This window comes from Anas platyrhynchos, chromosome 3, assembly GCF_047663525.1.
Source record: "Anas platyrhynchos isolate ZD024472 breed Pekin duck chromosome 3, IASCAAS_PekinDuck_T2T, whole genome shotgun sequence".
NCBI lineage: Eukaryota > Metazoa > Chordata > Aves > Anseriformes > Anatidae > Anas > Anas platyrhynchos.
Genome location: NC_092589.1, coordinates 46,658,111 through 46,678,828, shown reverse-complemented (window position 1 = coordinate 46,678,828; position 20,718 = coordinate 46,658,111). Strand labels below are relative to the sequence as shown.

Here is a 20,718-nt window from a genome sequence, read left to right as displayed (position 1 = left end):
TCTTGCTTTGTGTGGTGGGCATCCGGCAGGCTTTGGTCTGTTTTCCACATTGCTCAGCACTCATTGTCCCTGCTATGCACAGTAAAAAATATGAAGACTATTAAAAGTTAGCCTCTGCTCTGGTCAAAATTACGGCCAAGTGTAATCTAGTGTTCCTTAGGGATACAAACAGCCATACAGTCATGATGAAATTATGACTTTGTCTATATAAATTATATCCAAGCTATTTTTTTACAGTAGCTAGGACCACCATTGTCACTAGTAGAGGCAGCAAGTGGTGCAAAGCTATTATCCTTTCTCCTGAAGTTTGTTTTGTGCAGTATTGCTGTAGTCTAGTTTAAAGTTTGTCTTGCTGAAGTTAACCTGGAATTAGTGCCTTATGTACTAGGCTCTAAATTAGTGGTTTGGCAGCTGCTCCATAAGCACCTGAGCAGTGCTTGCAGCCAGGCTGATGCTTTTTAAAGAAGACTAGAGGTGAGAGTTAAAGGCAGGCACCATTTCAGCAGCCCCCATTGACCTGGACCCTCCTGGAGTTTCAGGGGACCTCCTGTAAGTCTGTGAGGACTACTGAGGTCCTGGTGTGGCATGGTGGAACTCAGGTGTCCAGCGTCTTGGGGAGCTGCTCCATGAACCCGTCTCCACTGTTCAAGCCTGGAGGATACCCACTAGGAGAATTATGAAATGCTGGTCATTAAATAAGAGGTCGCAATTTATTACATGTGTAGAAGAAAACGTGTACCCAATGGCAAAAATGTAGGAAATTTTTTATAGGTCACAGCATACTTTTGCTTGGAGAGGGTCTCAGAGGTCATGTGGTCCTTCCCATGCTTGAAGTAGGGTCAGCAGTGATGCTAGGGTAGGTTCTTTTGTGATCAAGTAATTCTGGTGTCCAAGTGGTACTGACAAAGAGGCTGGTATAGGTGTGCACAGAATGCTTCTGTTCTTGCTTTTCCCAGCTTTTGAGTGCTTTTCCCGACTTGACTTGTTGAGTGCTTGACTTGTTAACATCATTATTCCAGTGCACTAGGGGATTATTTCCTGGTGCTAGCCTTGCAGAGACAGTAGGGTAGTTTGATGTGTAAGAGTTGCGACTTGTCCTAGCAATTATAAACCCCACCTGCAATTATTTTTAGGCATAAGAGGGCAAGCTAGCTTTGAAAAGCATGTCTTAAGAGCTGTATGAATCTAGCAAACTTGCAACATTGCCACGAAGAAATGTGCTGAGGCATGCGAGGCTTGGGCAGATTTAGTCTGCTGACAGGCTGATTCTTGAGTGGCACCATCTTAATGAACCAATTAAATAACGGGCACTACTTTCCTAAGGCTATGACCCAAGGGAATATTGCATTGTTCAGCTGAATGTTGGAATTAGTGAGTCAAAGTCTTCCCTCAGCTTCAGTAGTTAAACAGTGACATCAGCCTTGTTACCCCAGATTTCCATTCCGCAAACACGGGGCCTTATACTGCAGACCTAGAGAAGAAGGTGTTCACTTTTCATCCAGTTCTGAAATTAAATCTCTCTCATTTTCTATGAAATAGTAGTGACACGTTCAGAGACGTATAGCAGGTAGCTCACATTCGGCTGGATGCTCTGTGAGCTCCAGAGATGTTCTAAATTACAAAAGAAAACTTTGCAGCTCCATGCAGGCCATAATAAACCAGTGTCCTCTTACTGATACGAACAGTATGGTCATAGCTAATCTCCAGGGAGGGGATTCTCTGATGAGCACCCACTGAAAAGCTGTGATCAGGAGGCAGAAGCTCCGTGTTTCAGCATTTGCGAGAACTTGTGTGCTGTGCTGAGGCCACAAACCACCTATGACTGATGCAGGATTCAGATGGTTCAACCCTAAATCACGTGAAGGAAAGCTGCTTCCCCATGAGGACTCAGAGCAATGACAACACTGAGTTAGGAGTGCAGACAAGGAAGGGCTCCATGGCAGAAGTGAAGGAAGGATATTTTCCTGCCAGTAATACCTTGTGATGTGCTAGGTTTTAATGGGCTGGGTGGCCAGCATCCTGCTTTCCCCTGACAAGCTGGCCTGCTGCAGCTCCTGGGGAATAACATCCTACAGGACACAGGATCCAAGCGACCACCACCCTGAACAGGTAGCAAGTGGGTGCAAAGAAACTGAAGAATGGAGTCTGCAGACCCATGAAGTCAGAGTCCCACTGGCTAGCAGCCCAGTGAGTTAAAAGCAGGCAGGAGCCCCAGGGAAACACAGCTCATGGGAGATAGCAAGGGACTGGAGATGATGGAGACAATAAGATCAGTAGTGCAGTGCTGGCTGCTAGCCAGAAAGTTGGAGAAGTGGCAGGGTATAAAGAACTTTTTCTCATCTGCTGATGGAGAAGAGCCATAAGCAAGTTGGATGGGTAACCAAAAGGGACAGCCCAAGCCTGCCCCTCAGAGAGAGGGCAGAAGGAAGATGAAAATCTGAAACAAGAAGTGGGTTCAGTGGGCATCCGAGGGCTGTGAGGCACGTCTTCCTGCAGTGGGAGTTCACGCACTGAAAGACTTGTCCGTGGTGAGAGTTACCCATCAGAAAAATCCTGCAACGGTGAGTCAGAAAATGGTGATGTTCTGTCATTTGGAGCAGGGTTATGTATGTATGTATGTATTTATTTATTTATTGGTGGCTGCAGTCCTGTGCGATGGGCGAGCTGCTGGGGCCGGCTGCTGCTGCAGAGCCGCAGTGCCACCTCCTGGCATCGCCTCGGTGTTGTCCCCGGCTCCCTCACATCACATCCTTCACATCGTGGGGAGGGGGCCGACATCAGCCCAGCACATACCGGTAAATGTCTGATCACCGGGCTGCTGAAAAGTTACGCTAAATGGCTCTAAAGATGCTCCCAATTGCTTTTTTAATTATTATTATTATTTATTTTTTTTTTTTCCCTTGAAATGCTGCTGTTATTTTACTTTCAGTAGCATATCTCCTTGGAGAAAATGTCTTTGGGCTTATACTCACAGAAATACTGTGTGAATTTGGCTTGTAGATAAAGAGAAGATGAAGACGAGATGCGTGATGAATTTCTCCAAGCCCTATCCTTTTTTTTGTTGCTGAATTTCACTTGTCCGTGGCAGTTTCATGTTAATGCTGGGATTGGACATAGTTATTTCTCTGCCTTTCCACGCCACTGAGATTCTAGGAAGACAAAAGGAGGATCTTCTCCCATAAGTTAGGTATTTCATAATCCTAATGACCCACGGTGCCTAATAGATTATGTATGTGTACTGGAGCTGGAAAAATTCTTAAAACCACCATGCTCTGAGCAATTTTCCTGCCTCTTTTGTTACTTGTGAAATAAAGTCAGCCCACCTGGGAAAGAGCTCCAGGGCAGTGCCCAGTTCTCTGTTCACACACATTAATTCCAGCCTCGCTTGTCCCTGGGAAGGACCTTGTGTGTTTACAGGTCCGGTCCCCTGCAACTGCAGGCAGCCGTGACCATGTAATTGCTTTCTTTTGCCCAAGTGTTCAGAGAGGTCTGGAAAATCAGTGGTTAGAGTAAATGCCCCTGGGAAAGCCGTATTTCAAAGCTGAGTAAACTGACAAGTTAGGAAATTTATTTGTTCAGAACTGTGAGTTTTGATTTATTTGCCTCTAGTGAACCCCACTGACTGACTTTTTTCAAATCATTTCAACAGTGCTGGGTAGTTGTTGAACATCACAGCCTCCCCTCCCTTCCAGCAGGATTTAGAAATACATGATTCGCAGTCTCATCTTTCTTCAGCTCTTGCTTTGCATAGTTTAATCAATCTCTACATCAATATGATGTAGTCTCCATAGGATGACATGGAGAGCTTCATTATTTAGGGTCATGGATTTCTTTGCTGTAAATTGTCGTATCCTACATTTAAAATGTATCCTAGGTAGAAGTGTATTGAACACTAGTCCTGGGCACTGGTTTCTCTCATCACTGGATCCTTCTATGAAGGAGAAGCTCAGCAAGGAGATTATTTTGGAAATAGGGCCCTGATTGCTGCCAATATGCCTGTCTATGGCAATGCTTCCTGCAGGATGCATGGAGGTCTGTCCTCAGCTAGGATGAGAATTCAAAACCCACATCTTTCATATGTTTTTGGATAAATTTTCTAAAAGCAAGGTGGATAGAGAATCAACTTTGGTGATAACTGTTTAGAATTGCACAGATCTGAATTAGGTTTATAGATGTTTGAATTTCACCAAGCCTCCTGAGGAAACCTGAGCCAGCCTCTACATTTTTCTGACTGCAAGTTTTAGGAGCCAATATCTTTTTAAAGTCACTTTAGTGCATACTGTAACGGCCTTGCCATAGTGCACTTTTACTGAAACCAAATAAAAATAAAAATCCAAGTGCTACATGAAGGTCAAATTCTGAATACTTTGTTGACAATGGCTACACCCTCAGCTGCCCATACAAAATCATTTTTTATATCATTGCTGGTCTTTCTGTCAACTCTAATCATAATCCTTAAAGTATCTGAACACAATAACTGTACTAATGTGTATAAAATATATATATATATATATTATATGTATATATATGTATTATATGTATATATACGTGTGTGTGCATACATACGCACACATGCACATACCAGTCAGCACTAATAATTGTGTGCTTTTGGGACTGGCTTTTCTGAAGACCTGATTATCCCAGTGTCAGCATTTTGAATCCATAAAGACCATCTCTGTTGGAACTTCTACTCACCACATTTTCCAACCCTGAGAGGCTTGCTCCATGTATCAGAGTTTGACTAGTAAAAATATTTTCATTCCTAACATAAATTGCTAAAATAAACCCCAAATACTTAAACAGGTATAAGTCCAAGCCTTGACATGGTTCTACCAAGGTATAGGTGATACATACCAGGCATTTTAGTGTAGGCTGTTGTAGGCTGCATTCTGAAATGTGAAGGAAGTGCTTGAATGTCTGCCTGTTGCCATTTCCTTCCTATGGTAGTTGTGGCCAGTGGGTTGGAGAATCTGGTCTTCTTTGCAGTGGGACTTTACAAAAACTAGGATGTTGGCATGAAATTATTGGTGAAGTTCCTGTTTAATTACTGGTCTTCATTCACTGGATCATGTTATTTTCTGAGAACTTCACTGTGGTTTCTTTGGGGTATTAGAGATGGTTATTGATAAGGAGAATTTAAAAAATGAACTGATGAGAATAACCCATGCAAAACACTGTTGAATACTCTTAGTATAGTTTCTGCCATTTGTGGCATAATTGTGTACAGGTCTACAGGTCGAACAAGACAAGTGGTGATGAAAAGTATGCATTTTATCAGTGTTCATTTTCAATGACTTGCTACTCAGTTGAGATTGCTGTGCTTGTGAGTCATGTAGACCTCTGGAGCAATTATTTCTAAAGCTGTGACACTTCACAGTGATATTGCTAATCCTAGGGTGATCCAGAACAATGGATTGAAGGAAGAAAAAAACACTTAGAGAAAAAGTGAAGAAAGGGATCCAGGGGATATATACTCCTAAAGAATGAAAGGATAAGGTAGGTAGGTTTTGGTAGAAGTGGGGAAAAAATGTGAGAATCAGTATAACAATAAAGATAAAAAATAAAATTGTGCTAGAAACCTCTTACTAAATATTTGATTTTGGTTTAATCCTGTGTGACACATTGATCCATGCATTCAATTACTACTGTAATACAGTCATATGCCAAAACAAAATAAAAAACTCTGGATTTTAAATGCTGTGCTTCTGGTAATGAACTGCTCTATCTATATGACTCATTTAGACAAACATATTAAAGTTCTTTTAATGCCAATTTTATAATGTCAGCTAACTGGCCACACTGCAAACTGAAAGCATGACTGCTTGGCTGAGCTGACCACTCAAAACCTATAAAGCTCAGAATGGTGATCTGCATTAATCAGAGTTGTGGCTTGAAGTTGCCATCAGACATCCAAACCATCCAGGCTTCTCCAGGTCCTTTGCCCTAAGCACACACATCATATGGCACACGTACTTGTATGCAGAGGGGCAGATTTATCAAGGCTCCTGAAAAAGGGAGTTTCTGTCATCCGGTGTTCACTAGCTTCCTTTCTTTGCTCAAAATGAAAGTCAGTCTGTCCTACCAAGATTTAGCTTAATCTCTGAGTCAGTTCCTAGGGAAATGTTGCCTCCCAGGTGAAGCATGGGCAGGAATCTGAGCTGAGACCCCAGACAGAGGAAGGCTGACACAGTGTGTGATTATCCCTACTCAAAGAACATGTTGGGTTGAAGATACATTTTCTGTCTAACTAAGTCTTTTCCCAATTTATCTTGCAGGAAAGTAGTAGAAGATGCCAGAAAGATGCAAAGGGAGAAGGAATTTGCCTCCTACCTACCCAGCCTACATGACTAGTCTTTAATTTAGGAATGCCTTCAGGTGCAGAGAAGTTAGCAATTCTTTACCTGAATGCTCAGTGCTGGGGACAGGCAGAAAATCCCATGGAAGTCAACAGAATCTGCACATGCTGAATGGAGGCTACAGCTATTCTGCAGTGTACTGAGTCACTGATCTTATGTCATATGCATACTGCATCACAGAGGAAATGAAGACAGTAAGCAACCCTGCCATATGCCCACGATAGGTAGGAAACGCTGACAGAATGGAAAACAGATGTTCCAGTTGGCCCATTTGCAGGCATTTCTAATCTGCCTTTTGGGACTCTTAGGGACTGAACTAGTTCAACAGGCAAGATTTCTTCTGATTCCAGACAATCTAGTGAAAGAAGTCATACCTGTCAAGCATCTTATTTTCAGATGGCTGCTCTGAATCAATGCGCTAGGGATAACAGCCTCAAACAAAACTAGATGGAGCAAGAGTTATTTCAATAGTTATGAATTCAGTGCTCAGGCTCATGAACTTCTCCTTCAGCATTGTTCTGACTCAAAGCTGACATATTCTTGGTGATGGAACTGTAGATAGAAGCTATAGGGAGAGATGGAGGAAATCATGAGGGGAAGGAGAATAGGCAAAATGCCACAGGTTGCAGCAGGGGGTGCACAATGTTAGCAGGATTAAATTTCCTTAGATCTTTTGTAGATCAGGATTGCTTTCCTTGATCCTACAGGATCCTTGAGGGATCACAGGGCAGAGAATAGATGTTATTTTTTGTTGTCCCCATCTGTCCCCAGCTATGCAGAATGGGGCTCTGCAATGCTTTTTCAGCTGTTCTCTCCCTTTCATGTGTGTTGCAGACTGGGGAGAGCTACTAAGAACACAGCTGAGTACAAGTACAAAGAAGTCACAAGAAGAGAAGAATTGTTATTTTCCACATGTGGTAAGTGGAGGACAAAACTGACTTTAAAATATAACATCTTGACCAGGACTTCCTTGTCAGTTATCAGCCTGGTTACTCAGGAAACTAAAATATTTCTAACCAAGAATAACTTCACTACAGTGAAGTGACATACGCATAACATACGCATAACAAGTCACCAAGACCTTAGAGGCTGAGACAACAGGTAGGAGGCTGGATAACTTTTGTCCCCAAGGATATTGGTTCCAATCTGGATTATGGCATAGCTGTCTCCTAAGTGTAGACCAGCATGTATTCCTGATGACATTATTTCATTTACCTCTGTTAAATGATGATGGTTTCACTCTGTGCTCTGGATGACATCCCAGATGTGGAATAGAGGCTTTTTTCTATGGCAAAATCAACAGAGAAAATGGTAGCTGAGATGATCAGCCATAATCAGCCTTCATATAGTTCCCACAAATTAGCATAGCAGCTGAGACAGAAGTTACTGCCATTTCCAAGTGCTTTGGAAAGGTACGCACTTATTTATTTTAAACCTTCTGCAAGTCCTAAAGAAGAATAAGGGGGAAAAAGCAAGTGAGACAGATGGTGCCTATAGCAAAGCCATAGTGCTGTCACTCTATGCTTTAATAGGGATTTGGGTAGAGTTGGTTCTTCAGACTGATGAGAGGCAAAGGAAGGATGTACTTGCAACTGATGGCCCTCTCTCCTGCTGAAGTAGCTGCTATGTGTTAACCCTTGGAGTGTTTGCCAACAGCCTTGTTTTCACTGTAACATTTTCTCAAAGAGGAAGGAAAAATATGATATGAACAGCATAAAAGCTGTTCAAAGTATACAAGAGCGTTTCATGTAGAGGGAGATCAAACTAGCTTTTCTTTTCCCTAAAAGTCTTCTGGAAAACATCCAGCAGCCTTTTATTCCAACAGTTTTGCTCATTTGAATTCTAACAGTTCTCAATCTCATGTTTTTGGTTAAACTAATGATATTGCTGGATATATATTTAATTGACCCTTCAGGGCATTAAAATAACTGAGTGTTTAGGAAAAGCAGCCAAGTCTGACATTCTGTATTGTAAAATAAGGGAGTTTGCTTGGACACAGAAGCTTTGTGCACTAGAGCTTGACCAAAGACCAAGCAGAAATCTGATAGCTGGAGAAATACCCTGTAGTTAACGGGCATGTAAACCAAGGAACCATTGCAAGATTAAGTATCAGGTACTATTACACTCTGCTGCACCAGGAAGTGTTTTTGGTTCAAAGACCTATTTATGCCAGAGTCCTTCACCAGGCCTGAGCCAAGCGTATAAATGCAGACGCTCGCTACATATAAGGAGGCCTTTATTTTCTTGTAGTGAAATGGAGGGTTCAGCTGTGACCTTTGCTGGCCCTGGCTCCCACCTCTTCTCAGGGCTCTCCTCAAGCAACTAAGTGAGTGTTTGAAGTCGGGGAGACCAGCAACAAGGGGAATTTGTATTTGATTCCACGGAGGCTTAATGAGACCTTTATTATTGCTTGTCACTGCCTCTACTGATTCTGGAGCTTAGAGAGTTTTTTAAACAGATCAAGGCATGTTTTAAACTCTTGCCCCAAGGCAAATTGGCCACTTTGTCTGATCACAGCCTCTGCACTGATATAAAGGTCCATCTGTGAGATTGCACAGACAGCTCTTGTAAAAGCCCTGCTGACCTTGGTATGTGCTTCAGATGTTATGTACTTAGTATTAGTCAATAGCTTCTCAGCTGCTAAGTTTTCTTAGGGCTCTGTGTGTGTGTCTCCCTTAATCACTGTAAGGGCAATATGCATTCTTTGAAACAGCTAAGTAGCTTTTAGCAAGATATTGGAAAGGTGAGGCGGTAATAATAGCTGTAGAGTGGCCTTCCTTGTTAGCCAAAGTGCTGTTGAAAGCATCTTGGCATTTTACATCATTCAACTGCTGTGTTTGGAAGAGGAGGGCTTAGAAACCTTGAGGTGCTAAGTCTGCAGTAAAACTGTACAAATAAGTGATTTGAGGTTTTCTGGCTGTGTTTAAAAAAAAAAAAAAAATCAAGACCAGAGAAAAAAACAACTTACATTTAGATGACTTGAAAAAACATTGAAGGGAAACAAACATTTTTGTAGAATATTCAATATTATTTTTATCTGTATCAATCAAGAAAGCAGTTTAGATAAATTGTGTAATGAAGTTATTTTGAAATTAATAATAATAATAATAATGATGATTTTGAAAAGCCAGTTCACAATTAGAGGAGCTAAGACTACTGGGCTTTTGCAGTTGTGTAATAACAAAAACAATAACACATGCTTGTATATCACTTCTCATCTTCTAGTGGGTGGATCAGTATTTGCTGGCATTTTGTTGAATAACACTACAAATATTCTGTTCACTGTACATTGCTTTGGGAGAAATGGTTTTGATTTTCCATTTTAAGTTCTCTTTCACTCAGATGTATTTAAAACTCCATAGTACACTGAAGTTGCATGTTTTCACAGCGCTTTGCACTTCACATACGTTTGTATCCTGCACCAACTGCTGTATTCTGTGATTTGTGGTGCTTAAAAAGAGTTTTGAACCATGCTTTCCAAAAATAACAGCTAGGAGCCTATATTTTGATTATAGTTAAGTTTCCAGAAGCTTTGATTTTTTTCCAACACATCTGTTTAGAAAAGGAAAAATAAAATTGTAAAATAATCTTCACATATCAGCAACTGCAGTAAAAGAATAAAAGTCATGCACAATACCAAAACCCATTCATGGAGGCACTGTAGATCAGCAAATTAGTAGAGAATAGCTCTAATATTCTTCTGCTATGTATTTTGATATCTTTTCTTGATGCTTCAATTCCCTTTTTGCTAATGGCTATCTGCGTTTTTAAAATGGTTTGATTTCTAGTTCAAAGCATGTGAACTAGGACGGTAATATCTTGTTATCGTTACAAATAGTGTTACTACAAGTGGCACATACTTTTGCTGCTTCAGAACCTAAACACCCTGTATCACCTACCTCCTAGGAGAACAGACAGTAACTGAGGACAGGTAAGTACCAGCTGGAGTTTTGGCATATTGGCATGGAGCTGTCCTTCAGTGTAAAGTATATGCATTGACATATGTAAAAACACCTGGGCAACTGCTTTCTCCTCTTAGCCTGAAGTTTTTTAAAACTCCTGTAGCATTTTTAGGTTGTAAATGAAAGCAAATGGCAGACCAAGCTGCTGCTTTTTGAAACTTGGTCTCTAGCTTGTGGATTTTTTTCTCATGAGAGGGCTCCCATTACAATGGGACATCTGTCCAGTGAAAGATTTCTGGTGCCCTTAACAGCCGTAAACATTTTGAGGTTTGGACCTTTACAGCTGGGGTAAATTAAAACTGGTTTGTGGAGGAAAAACAGTTCTCATGTTGTCCTGTGATCTTGGTGACCCTGCCTGGGATCTTACATCCTCAGGACAGGACAGCACCCTTGGCTGTCACTTGGTGGAACCAGCTGGGTGATTTGTACCAAGGAGCTTGATTTTGAAAGCAAAGCAGCACATTAAAAGTGAATAAATTAATACAAAACATTCTCTCTCTCTCTCCCTCTGACAAACCCTTTCTTCTGTCTGTGGTCTAAGCAGTGTTGTGTACCTATAGCACAGGGTACAATAGCACAGCAGCTGTTAGCAGGAAGCAATTTCCTCTCTGGTAGACAAGACAAGATTCCCCTCAGGCCTCCTGGAGCAATTGTGAAGGTGAAGACTGAATGGTACCTTTTTTCCCAAAAAAGTCTAATGAAACCTGGGTGAGGGGTAGCCAAAATGTGGAGCTGCAGTAGGTTTGGCCTTCAAAGGTGCCTAAGTACAGAAGATGGATTTGTATAAGCCTGGAAGTAGATTTGCTTCCTAACTTCCATTGCCCACTTTAGGTTTTAACAATCTTCACAGGCATTTCTTGCTGTTTTCAGACCTCTACATAACTTTAAAAACCTTCCTCCTGAGGTCTACCAGAGGCTGAAGGTACATGGAGGACTAGCAGTGTACTGCAACCTGCACCTTTTGCTCCAGCACAGCCTGTGGGGTGTCAGCGGAGAGACTAACCAAAACTCTTGCTCTTGTAGCTGACTTGACAGATAATGGAGCTGGGTTTTCCCATGGAAAGGTTCTGAGATCTACTCTGCAGCTCAGGAGTGGTTTTGGTGTACTTTCTCCTTAGGTTTGCCAGTCATAGCTGGTAACATGTGAGAGTGACAGATCCATTTCTCCTTTACAGTGCAGCTCCTGGTGATGCGTTCTCTGAAGTTCTGGCTGAAATAGGATTTGTTTAACAATCAGAGAGCCTCAGCAGTAGGTTTATGGGCATTCGCAACAGTAACTAATGAGCACATGGGTGGCTAGGATGAAGTCTGATACCCCAGCTAAAAATCTGATTGAGACCTGAAATAGCCATTAAGTTATTCTTTTATTTCTCTTCATGGTGAGACAACAAATGGATCTGGAGTTCTTCCAGCACATTTGTGATTCAGAATCATTCAATAAATTTTGAGTAATTGACTTTGCAAACCTTTGCACATTCACAATAGCACAGTTGCACATCGCAGTTCATGCTGTGATAGTTAATAGATATAAAACTCCGATCCTACAGAGTATGAAATTCTGCCATTAGTGAAACCAAACAGGAGTTTTGACAGTAATTTAATTGAGACTAGGATTGAATGCTGATGCAGTCCTGCTGCAACCTTCTTTATGCTGTTGAATTTGTGGCAGAGATGAAGCTCAAATGTGTGTGTTCACTGCGTGATGAGCACAGCCAGAGCTGTTTGAAAGAGAAGTCAGACATCTGCACCGCACTGGTTGATTGGTGAATTTTAAGAACTCACACATAAAGCAGTAAATTAGAAGATTAATCCTCCTTCTGTGCTAGCAGATCGCTGCAGATATTTTCACTGAACTGCATGTTGCTGAGAGGTTTAGCAGATAGCGAGTGCTTTTGTTCTTCGTGAATATTTTTAAATGGCTGATTGACAGCTGACAAGTACTTTAGTTTAGACAGTAATATGTCGGTTTTACCTGCTACTGTATTTATGGCAGCATTGATAGTTTCATTTCCAAATGTGACACAAGTTTTTATGGTCTAGACCCCCCTCAGAAGCACAGCACGGGAAGCTCAGGCTGACATACATGTAATTTCCCGTGAGACTTCACAGGACAGGGCACCGAGCATTTGTAGCTGTAGCTGCTGGGAATGGCCACAAAACAAAACAAAACAACAAACAAAAAGCCTGTAATAAAAAAACAATAATGTTGGCAGTTCTTGTATTCATTCAGCAGCAGACGGTCGCTATTCTGCTTTGCACCAGGAGATGGCAGGGACGTGCTGCTCATGTAGCCTCTACCTGTCTTCACGGCAGATCCTCTGGCTCTCTAGGACGGGATTTTAAAGCTCTCCCTGGAGCTACAGTATCTTGTTCAACAGATATCAAACCTGTGAAAATGCACTGTATGTGCTAAGCAGTTTATTTAAAGGACTAGCACTCTTGGCTTGAGATTGGCTTGAGTCAAATACCCCAGGTACAGACAACCTCAATATTTATGGAAGTGTTGGTGAAGGTCAGAAATTTCAGTTTAGGCTTTCTTTTCTCTGGATGCTCTATTTCACTGCTTGTTCCTAAGACACCTAGACAGCTTTGAAATAGGTAATACCAACCCAGGTCTTCTAGCTGACCTGTTCTGCCCTATCCTCGCTCCCTGTGGGTTTTCTTTTTAGTATACTCTGAAAATGACACTTTTTTATTTTTTTTTTTCCTGTTTTGCTCATCTTCAGCACAATTCTTTCAAGCTCTGGAAGACAGATGATGGTTTCATGCACAGCACAGAGAAAGAATTCATAACCCATTCTACCAACTAAGCCCACAATGTCATTCAGCTGTCACAAAATCAATGAAATGAAGAAAATGTCACTACCTATTGCCATTAATGGGAAAAGACTACCTTGTTTGGCTAAAGGAAGAAAAACAAAACAAAAACCAAGGCAATTTGTGCTGACCTCTCAGTAAAGATAATAGCTTTCCACTGCCAAATTTTATAGCCCTACTCCATAAATGATTTATGTGATGCAGTGACTTTCCAACTGCAGACTGTGTGAGATCTGTGGTAGAGCATTTTTGGACCTGTTTTGGGTAGTGGCTGAGGCTATCCAAACCACTTGGAAATGTGGATTTTTGCTATTCTGTTATGTATGCACAGGGGGGATTGCCATAAAAATGGAATTGCATTTTGACTTTGAAGTAAACTATTACTCATACAAATAGCAGTGGCAGTAATTAATGGATCAGACAGGAAGCATGTGCCTGATTCATGACAGTCACTGGAAATAGGGTACTTTTTAGTCAGGCACAACTCATTGCTTTAAGTCTGGCAGACCACGGTCTCTGCCACCTCACCCATGTTGCCCAAGCCAGCACACGTGCCTGCAGAGCCCATCCACCTTTCAGTTTTAGGTCTTTCTGCCTGTCCACACTTGGGTCCATGCTGTGTTTCAGCATGAGAAAACTCAAGCTGACCCACCCCATTGCTGCCCCAGCTCCTGCTGCTGTATGCACAGCCTCACTGACAGCACTGTATTTGCTCAGGGCCAGGCTGCCCATGGCGCATGGCTGGTGGCCTGTGCTGGCTGCTGGGTGGAGAGGGCCTACTGGTCAGAGCAAAACCATGCCAGAAGCTAGGGTCACTCTTTGATGTTGCAGGGGACCAGGGTCTGCTCATGAACCCATGCTCCCATGTGTGGGAGAGCCAGCCGGGACTGGGCCAGGCTTGGGCCCTCCCCAAGCCCACCACAAGCGCAGGGCCACAGGGCATGGAGCAGATGCTGAGCACAGGCAAACGCAGTCTGAGGAACCTTGGTTCTCCTCTGAGTCAGGTCCTCAGCCAGCACATGTGCCTTTCATGCAGGCAGCGTAGCAGGGTGTATGGACATGGCCTCACCGAGTGAGGAGCATCCTCAGACTTCACTGAGTCTGGCCTGCAGCTCCTTCCCATCCCTGCCTGTGCAGCTCAGCCCATCAGCTGAGCCATCTTCCTCCTCCTCAGTACCGTAGGGCTTTAGTGGGAATGGCAGGACTCTTCCTTCCCCTCACAGTATGGCTGTACATAGATGATACAATGCCAAGAGCAAAAAGCAGGCAGCACCAAAGCATGCTTTGTCCTGGGCCCTAGGCTGTTGTTTCAACACACTCTGACTCTGGCATGGCTTATCAAGCACATTCAGGACTTTGGTCCTCAGCAGCACGGGTGATTTACAGCTGTCACCTTTATGTTGTCCTCCTGCCAGAGCTTTGGCTCCCAGAGCTGCTCCAGGCCACACGGTATTGCAGCAGCGGTGGTTGTGTCACATAAACAGAGGGCACTGCTGAGCTGCTCTGCAGTGTGACAGGGGTCAGGACAGAGGTTTTTATTAATGTCCAAAGCAAATGTGTTACCTGACTTGAAGATGGTTTTGAAACAACCTACCTGGCCACAAAGCTTTAACCTGGTACCACAAGAGGCATCACCCTCCCCTTTTCCCCCTGCCCCCAGCCATCAATCTCAAGGTTACCAATTGATAACATAGGGAGAAAATGGATTTTCAAGCTGCTTTTCCCATCCTGAAGGTCCTTCATGAAAGCTCCAAATCAGTTAAAATGCTTTTGGACCATAGGACTCAGATGAAGTGGCCACAGCTATGACCACCTTGTTTCAAAGTTACAGTCTGGGATGTTTTGAAGAACCCTTAACTTACTGTTTTTTGTATGAAGACTGCTCTGGGAAAGGGGTGGGAAAGAGGGAAAAGGAAAGGGAAAGAGGCTGGAGCCTGTGACTTGAGCTCTTTGTGCTGACATGCAGAGAAGATGACCATTTTCCACACCTGGCCTTAAAATCAGTTCATTAGCGTTATCTCTTAGTTGATTTTTTTTTCTTTTTCTTTTTCTCAGATGACATTATTTTTGTTCTGGTGTAGATCCTTTTTTGTGAGCTTGTTCCTATCCAATTCAGATGACCAGCTGGTCTCTGTGTGTCTGAAAATGGCCTTGCTGTGTTCTCCAGTAATTGCTCAGCACACTCTGGTCTGCAGCTGGGAAAGGCATTGCATTGGTCATGGGTAAGAGACATTTGTTTTATACACACTGGGGGAAGTTTTGAAGATTGTGCAGCATGCAGAGGAAACCTGCTTTTATTTGGCTGCCTGATCATTTTCTAAATGCTTTCAGTTGAATGAATAGGAGGAGGAGGAAGCCTTTGCATGTGGAGGTCTGAACAGGCTAGGGCAGCTGTGCAAGGAACTGCAGCTCTCATTCATGGGGAACAAGTACCTCATGGCCACCACATCATGGCCCAAGGGAAATCACCAGTGCTGGCACAGCTCCTGGCAGTCCAGGCATGAGAAGGGGTGATGAAGGAGCACCCTGGAGACTTGCTTGAGCATTGGGAAGTTATTATTTTTACAACTGTGGAAGGCTTTTAAGTTTGTTTTCTCCTCTTAAACCTTTTATTTTCTTCCCTTCCCCATGGGATTTTGAAGGCTAGGACTGCACCATTTCATGTACCCATGTGAAACATGGAGGAAATGTTCTAGGAAGAAATCCTGACAGACTTTGGAGAGAAATTTGAGATTAGGACTGTCCTCCTTTCCCCATTGAAGCTGTTGGACAGCTAAATATTAAAAAGTGTCTTGACCTAGTTCCCTTCCAAAACACAGAGCCCTTTTCCTTCAGAAAAGGAAAGGAAAAACTCCCCAAGTCATGTGAGATTTCTTGGGTCATAGAATCATAGAAAAGTTGGGGTTGGAAGGAACTTTAAAGATCATGATTATATGTTGGACATGGTGCTTAGGGACATGGTTTAGTGGGTGATATTGGTGGTAGGGGAATGGTTGGACCAGATGGTCTTGGAGGTCTTTTCCAACCTTAATGATTCTATGATGTTGGACCACCCAGTTCTAGCCCCCTGCCATGGGCAGGGACATCTCCCACTAGACCAGGTTGCTCAAAGCTCCATCCAACCTGGCCTTGAACACTTCCAGGGATGGGGCATCCACAGCTTCTTTGGGCAGGCTGTACCAGTGTCTCACCTCCCTCTGAGTGAAGAATTCCTTCCTAGTTGTGGGGACGTGGGGGTATAGGGTGAAGCCCTGGCCCTAGGCTGATGGCCCTGGGGTGGCAAGGCACTGCAAAATCACTTCAGTGCATTCCCAGTGCAATCTGATGGAGCCAAAATAATAATAAATAAATAAATAAATAAATAATTTTTTACTAAGTCTGCTAGGCAGGTCCATAAAGCTGCTAAAATCTTTCCAGCTGCTGAAGGGAATTTTAGCACTAATTTTGCAATACATAATTTCTAGGGACTCTTCTCTCACAAAGTGCTGTCCCCTGTGTCCTTCTTGGTTATTTTCCTCCTTTCTCCACTGCAGCCAAAACATCATCTGATTTTGAAGGCTTAGGAATTGTCACTTCCAAGCACTTTCTGGAAAAAACTACTTCAACAGTGACAGATCTTTTCACACAGACCCTTGAAACATAACTTCCCAGAAACCTCAGAAATAACTCAAAATAGCAGAGGTGCCCATGGTGCAGCCTACAGGCAGAATGTAACCCACAATGTCCTGGAACGTGGCTTGGGGCTGCCTGCTTGGTCACTGAAGTCTGGGAACATGGGTTGAATGGTGCTGCAGGGTCCCCATGGCAGGTGATGGCTGCTTGCTGCTTGCTGCTTGCTGGGGAAGAGAGGAGATACTGTGCCTTCCTCTATTTAAGGTAATAATATTTTTGTAGTTATTTAGGGAATAATTATTGCCTTTGAACACTCCCTGTAAGTAGTAAAGAAGCAGATTGCTGTGCAGATAAGGTTGTACCAAGTTTCCAGCTTTTCATTTGCAGTTCTCTTTTGCACCAGATAAGCAGCCCTTCAAAAACTGATCTTCAATCTCTTTAAATGGGCCTGCAGTATCACCCATTTGCCTGACATCTTAATTTAAGACCAGTTGTTTTCCTATACTGCTGCATGGATTTCAGTTTTCAAAACTATGCTGTTGATGAAAATGTTTGAATGTGTGGGATGAGATTTATCAGAGCACCTAAGTGACTCATGACCACCTACCTCAGTTAACACTTTCCTGGATTTCACACTGATTGTGTGCTGTAGCCTCATCCCATCTGCACAATGGCAGCAGAGAAATCACCATTGTGGCTAATCTCTGACAGGTTCAAAAGGAGATACTGGATCTTTCTGCCCCAGATGCTAAGCCTGAAATCCCAAGATGAGGCATCAAATACAAGTCATTGGGTATGAAGGACCAAGAGTAGCAAGGACATTTTCTTGACAGAGTGCAGGATAGGTGCTCTTCCCACACAAACAGATGGAGACATCAGGAGTGACAGAGGAGTGGAAAGGAGAAGCACCAAAGTTAGATTGGGAAAGGTGACTCTGAAGTCCCACTCAACAGAAAACACATGCTTTAGTGCTCTCTTGGATTGGGTCCAAAAAGTCTCACGAACAGGGTAATGTGGAATAGTTAAGGTCTGTTCTGATTTTATTTTGGTGTACCATGTTTAAATTACTGTGCTAGTTTGTGTCAAGAACGCTTGCTTTATAATTAAATTTTGAAATGACGTCTTCTCTTCTGAGAAAGATATTTTAAAAATGAATTGGTTATTTTTCAGAAATTCAGCTTTGTTGACAAATATGGTTTCTGTTAATGAAAGACTAAACTGGATGCATTAAGAATGAAAGGAATATAAACCATATGCTGCTAGGTTTGATGGACTAAACATGGTTCTTCTCTGTGGCATTCCTTGGGGCTGCCTTCAGGCTTGAGGTAGTATATTTATTTCATTTTGTGGTTTAGCACTAGATAACTCAATTAGCTGCAAGTTGGAAGAATTGAATATTATTGCTCCACTTAAAAGACCCTTTCTACTGAAAAACTGAGAACTAATTCTGAATGTCTCATTCTTTATAAGTCAAGTCATAAAACTAGAGTAGTTGCTTTTCAATGTGGAAACTTTCTCTGTTTTCCTGTTTTTATCTATTTTTTTCTGAAAATTTAAGGACTGCATTAAGCCTAGAATGCATCCCTTTTACATAAAGAGCATCTTGTACTTTAAGCTTGAGGTTTTGGTATTCTTTTCACAGAAGGCTGAATGCTGCTCTTTGGAAAAAGAGTTTGTATCACATTGAGAAGTTGCCTACTTATGAGAAGTTGAAGACATTAAAAAAACTGCATGAACATGACTCTCATAAACAATTTTAATACCTTCATTTTAGGATCTTTGAATTTTAAAATGAATGTTGGCCTTGGCTTCAAGACCCACTATCCTTTAAAAGACAAATTATAAGATGCAGAGACTACATATGGTTACAATAAAAAGAAACATTCACAAAGATGATTGTAAGTAAAAGCATACCATGCAGATTGATGTTATTCTTATTCTGGTTGTGTTGATATTTATGAGAGCTTGGAAAAGTGATGGGGAGGAGTGAATATGTTTATGAATCCCAAACAGCTCTTGTATTTTAGTGGGAAAACACTCTTTACGCTGTTTGTATTCCAAGTGCATTATATGACCTGCAGCTCTCGAAAGGCTTTCCGCAATTGTGCTGGGAAGATTGCTGTCTCCAGTACAATACCTTTGTGACTGACTCCATTAAAATCAGCATTGTGTTTCCTGTAAAGCTTGTCATAAGTGCGGTCCTGTTTCTATTAGAGATAATGGGAGTATTTTCATCAACTTCAGTGGAAATTTTTATTTATGTTAATGGAACAAATGAATTCACTTTAGCACAGATAACTGCCATGCAGCCTTCCTCACAAACAAAGCACTCTATTTAGCTTCTCTACATTTGAGCTGTCCTGGTGAGGTCTGCAGGCTCAGTCTTGCATGTCTCTAAATGGTTGTAGGACATAAAATTGGGAAATGAATAGATTCATGTGTGGGAAAACATACCTATATGAAAACTTGGTAACTTCTGTGTTGCCCAGAACTGGAATGAAGAAAGCTCTATTTACCTGAAACTGTGCCATAGCTGTTGGATGAACCCCTTCTGCTTTGCCAAACTCTGCTTGGAAGACAAAAAAAGGTGCACTGTCACAAGAAGTCTTGCCCAGCCTTTGCACTTTTGCAACTCTCACTGTTTTTGCATTTGGATATGTGTTCAGCTGACCCTTTTATACCTCCTCTAGCTGTAGTCCTCTGTATCATGACGTTTGCCACAAATGCATGCCAATTTATACACACTATTTCCTACTGATGTTACTTGCAAAGGTGTTTTAGTACCCAGCTTCGGCTTTTGTGTGTTTTCATCTTTCATGGAGCTCTTTTAAAGTGGTATAAAGAGTAATGTATTATCTTCTGCATAGAAATCCAGCCCGTTCTTCCCTCACATTTACTTCAGCGACTTTCTTTCTTCTAGTTTGGATGATACAGGTCAGAAGGTTATAATGGCTTAGGTTACTCATATATGCTATTTTGATTTTGGCATAGGCTGAAAGCATTCCATAGGCTATCTGTATTTCCATGTGTTGGCATTTTGATGATGTTCTCATCATCAGAATGTTTCAGTGTTTTACCAGTAACTGAGTCTTCATCTGCATCTTTCCAAAATTGTAATTTTCACTTTCCACATTTCACACCTTCTTTTGCAAAGTCAGTTGCTTCAATGTCTCTTCCAGGTGCTTTATTCCATTAGCATACCAATAATACCTCTGGCACCAGTTTATTTTGTATTTTAAAAGTATCTCCAGCTTAATTATGGAAAGATCTGCAATGTGAGTACATTGCAAAATACAACTTCATTGATCTGGTGAATTTTCTAACAGTGTGGTTTTTAGCTTTCCATTTATTTTCCATGAAGCTACCATTTTCTACACTTCCTTTTGTATTATGAAATATTTTTTATTCCCTATTATTCTAGAGATGTTTCCAATGTGATTAATTGTTGTTTTGGCCAGTTTTATTTCTTCCATTTAGTAACAAATATCCCTGCTTATCTAGACCTATACTATTCTCATTTTTGAGCATGCCTCATGCATCTGTAGAGAAAAGAATGTGGTGTTAGTAGGGACATCTTGTGACTATGCAAGTCTTGGATGCTCTGGAATTCCCTTTGAAATCCTTGCTGTTGTTTTTGTCTGCTCGTGTTTTGCTGCTGACATCCTCGATGATCAATGGGATTTGTGTCACTATGTGATATTTTCACTCTTCTGATCTGCAGAAGATCATCGTTCTGGCTGTATGTGCAATGGGGACTTAGCAGACTGATTACATGGGCATGAGCACTGTTTCTGCTGACTCTCCCTCAGGGAACTGCAAGCTGTTTTAGGGAGGTGCCTGTGTTGATTGTGGGCGATTGGAGCACAAGGACTGCTGGAGAAGATCTCTTGCAGATTAATTAATTTTTTGTCTGCAGTTTAAAGTGAGGTACATAATGATGACTTCTGCACTCATCTTTCTTTCCTGAAGAT

General features: G+C 42.0%; 1 long non-coding RNA gene across 1 annotated transcript in view; it reads left to right on the top strand.

Annotated features, from left to right (window-relative positions):
- Positions 1–20,718, top strand: part of LOC113843192 (uncharacterized) — a 77,631-nt gene that overhangs the window by 20,461 nt on the left and 36,452 nt on the right. Inside the window, exon 2 of the long non-coding RNA XR_003496374.3 lies at positions 7,191–7,273. This is a non-coding gene — a long non-coding RNA (uncharacterized lncRNA). The remainder of the gene's footprint in view (positions 1–7,190; positions 7,274–20,718) is intronic.